Source organism: Delphinapterus leucas, chromosome 8 (assembly GCF_059928025.1).
Source record: "Delphinapterus leucas isolate spDelLeu-1000000601 "Yukka" chromosome 8, BTC_Dleu_Yukka2, whole genome shotgun sequence".
Lineage (NCBI taxonomy): Eukaryota > Metazoa > Chordata > Mammalia > Artiodactyla > Monodontidae > Delphinapterus > Delphinapterus leucas.
The window spans coordinates 59,643,797-59,647,375 of NC_143136.1; the positions used below are offsets into that span (position 1 = coordinate 59,643,797).

Below are 3,579 nucleotides of genomic sequence, written 5' to 3' on the forward strand. Positions count from 1 at the left end.
TAAAAGCGGGAAGGGCTTAGAACTGGGCTTGGCACATCATGCTCCATCAATAAATGTTAACTCTAATCAAAATTATTTCTTCCATGATATGTTTTATATTACATTACAATAAATTTGTGTTTGAACAAGCTAGCATGGGATGCCGTTTCTTATAGAGAAAACTCAGTCAAATAAGTAGGTGGTGCTATTATCCTTTGAGTCTCCTTGGAACTTCATCTGTGTGGGTAAGAAGAAGGGGATTTCTGAAAACTGACCATCTAGCACTGGATGGCTCATTTTCAGTAAATTCATTTTGATTCTTTGATAGAATAAGACAGTGATTTACTATAGTGGCTTAAATTTAAGGAATGGTCATTATTGAGTGTGTTACATCAAATGGAGGAACTAGTAATTTTTAGACTTTTTTTAGACAAAGACAAGTAATTGGGTAAGCTAAGTCCTGGGAACTTCAAGTTCAGAGCCACAGGTCCCCCAGGCAAGGATGAAACACATACAGTCAGAGGAAGGGGTGGTATACAGTAGGAGCCAAAGAACTGTCAAAGGAGCAGGGAAAGAATTATTCCTGTCTCACAAAATAGAAGCTTTCTCTTTTTCCATTTTATGTTTCGATCTCTTTCTTTCCAAATTTCTAATTTAGTCCATAGGGAAATAATTCCGCCTACTTCTGACACTTGTGTCTGAATTGACAATGGAAATCAGAGAGAACACAGGGCCTGTGCCTAACTCACGAGGACCCCAGCAAACTTTTGCCTGACCGAACTGAGCATTAAAATTCCATAAAACAAATGCTTTCTCTAAACTACCATAAAATCCAGAGGGAACTGACACAGGCCTGATAGAAGAAAGAGAAAATGTAATTGCCTGAATGTTTTGGTTTTAGAAGCATTTAGTCACACCTAATCCATAATGACTCTCCCAATCTCTATGGAGACTTAAGAGGTCCAGCTATACCAAAATAAAATAAGTGTTAACTTACAGCTGCTGGACCTCACAAACACCAGTTTCACACATGATTAAACATTTCACAAAGCACTGCTTCCATGAGAACAGGGTAGGGAAGAGCCTAGGCTGGGGACCTTGAGTGCTGCCTTGCCTGTAACTGGCTGAGTGACTGGGCAGACACTTCACCCTTACAAGCTTTGGTTTCTTCATCTGTAAAATGAGGACATTGAACTTTGGGAAATGGTCTTCAAGATGCCTTCCTGCTCTAACACTCCATTGAAATCTGCTCAGGTTCAACATTTAGGCTGGGAGAAAATATAAAACAAGCAGAAAAGGCAAAGCTCAGGAGAGGAGATATCAATTTATAATTAGGGAGTACAGAGATTTTAATGGTGTCTGTGGTAGCCAACCTGCAAGATGGCCCTGTGATTCTCACCTCCTTGTATTCACACCCTTGTGTCATCCCTCCCGTATGGAATAGGGTGAACTGTCTAAACAGCAGGATGTTACGGGACATGCCTCAGTGTGACGTCTGAGGCTACATCAGAAAAGACACTGGCTTTCACTTTACCCTCTTGGATCTTTCTCTCTGGGGGAATCCAGCCACCATGTCATGAGGATACTTAAGCATGTGGAAAGGTCCACACAAGGAGCAACTGAGGTCCTGTGCCAACAAACAGCTGCATGTGAGAGAACCATCTTGGAAGCAGAACCTCCAGCCACAGTCAAGCCTCTAGATGAGTGCAGCTCCACTGAACATCTTGACTGATGCTTTATCAGAAACCCAATCCAGAACCAGCCAGCTAAGCCATTCCTAAATTCCTGAACTACAGAAACTATGTGAGATAACAAATGTTTTTTCTTATTTCAAGCCACTAAGTTTTGGGGTGATTTGTTACATAGCAATACATAGCTGTTAGAACATCTATAAGAAAAATACAGTTGCTCTTGTAGAGTGTTTATATAACATGCACTGGCTATCTCACCTTCATTTCTTAATTTATTCACTCATCAGAAAATTTATTCTGTTCCAGACACTGTGCCAGGTGGTAGAAATTCAGGAAAAAAATGAAGTTTCCTACCTTCAAGAAGCTCATAATTTGGAAAGCTGGGGGTGGCAGGGGACGGTGGGAAATCATAAGTGCTTATAACAGATGCCACTTTGATGTCTCTGCCTTAATATCGCATTTTCTGTTTGTGCCAGAGTTCTGAGTACATACACTTTGGCTGTGACTTCAGTGGTCGAAGAGAGTGCTCATCAGTTACTGCTACATGACTGCTTTTGGTTTTAATAAAAGTGATCAATACCATCAACTCCCCCTTTAAATGCTAATGAATGCTTTAACGCAGCAGATGCAGACACTGCAGATTAAAATTAGGCACAAAATTAAATTGCTTACACATAGCAAAGGAACCAGTTTGGACATCTTGATAATCAGCCACAGTCAGCTGACAAATCTTGAACTGTCCTTGCACTGAGGCTAAGCCTTCCCTGTCTCAGCCAGGACAGGCATCATCTGGCATCAGGAGTGCACCTGGAGCCCATGGGTATGAGAAGGGAAAACTGCCAGGTCAGACTTTCAGTAAAACTTCATGTACTTTTAGAAGCAGTTACAGCAGGACTAGAGAGGGCACTGGTTTTAGGAACAATTGATATTCATTTAAAAAAAAAAAAAAAAGAACTTTGTGGGGAGGTCCCTAGTGGTCTAGTGGTTGGATTCTGCATTTTCATTGCTGTGGCCTGGGTTCAATCCCTGGCCAGGGAAATGAGATCCTGCAAGTCTTGCAGTGCGGGCAAAAACAAAAAACAAAACAAAAAACCCCCAGCAAACTTTGGGTCTCTGGAAAGGAAAGCCATATAGTGAGATTCTATAAATGTCTAAAAGGACAATGTGTGTGAATTTCTTGAATATATGTAATATTTCTATTCTTTTTTATTCCTGTGACATGCATTTCTTGAGATTTGGTGTTTATAGTGCTATACGAGATACAGAAATTCAAAATGGAAAATGAGCACAGTTTGGGCTTTCCTGGTGGCGCAGTGGTTAAGAATCCGCCTGCCAATGCAGGGGACACGGGTTCAAGCCCTGATCCGGGAAGATCCCATGTGCCACGGAGCAGCTAAGCCTGTGTGCCACAACTGCTGAGCCTGCGTGCCACAACTACTGAGCCCATGTGCCACAACTACTGAAGCCCGTGCACCTAGAGCCCAAGCTCCCAAGAAGAAAAAGCCACTGCAGTGAGAAGCCCGTGCACCGCAATGAAGAGTAGCCCCCACTCACCACAACTAGAGAAAGCCTGCACGCAGCAACAAAGACCCAACACAGCCATAAATAAATAAATAAATAAATAACAAAAAAGAAAAGAAAATGAGCACAGTTCACTATGACCCAAGGGGCTACTTCTTGGGAAAAATAGGCTGGCCTTTCCCTTGGAGGCCTTGGCACACCCAGAATCTGCTCTCAGTGATAAGCCCCCCAATTTTTTTCTTTTTTTTTTTTTTGGCCACACTGCATGGCTTGCAGCATACTAGTTCCCAGACCAGGGGTTGAACCTGGGCCACAGCGGTGACAGCACTGAGTCCTAACCACTGGACCACCAGGGAACTCCCAATAAGCCCCCAAATTTAATCAGTGT

General features: G+C 42.5%; 1 non-coding gene across 1 annotated transcript; it reads right to left on the bottom strand.

Annotated features, from left to right (window-relative positions):
* Nucleotides 1–3,475: 3,475 nt before the first annotated feature.
* Nucleotides 3,476–3,547, bottom strand: TRNAD-GUC (transfer RNA aspartic acid (anticodon GUC)). Its single transcript has one exon. It is a non-coding gene; the product is annotated as a tRNA-Asp (tRNA).
* Nucleotides 3,548–3,579: the final 32 nt, after the last annotated feature.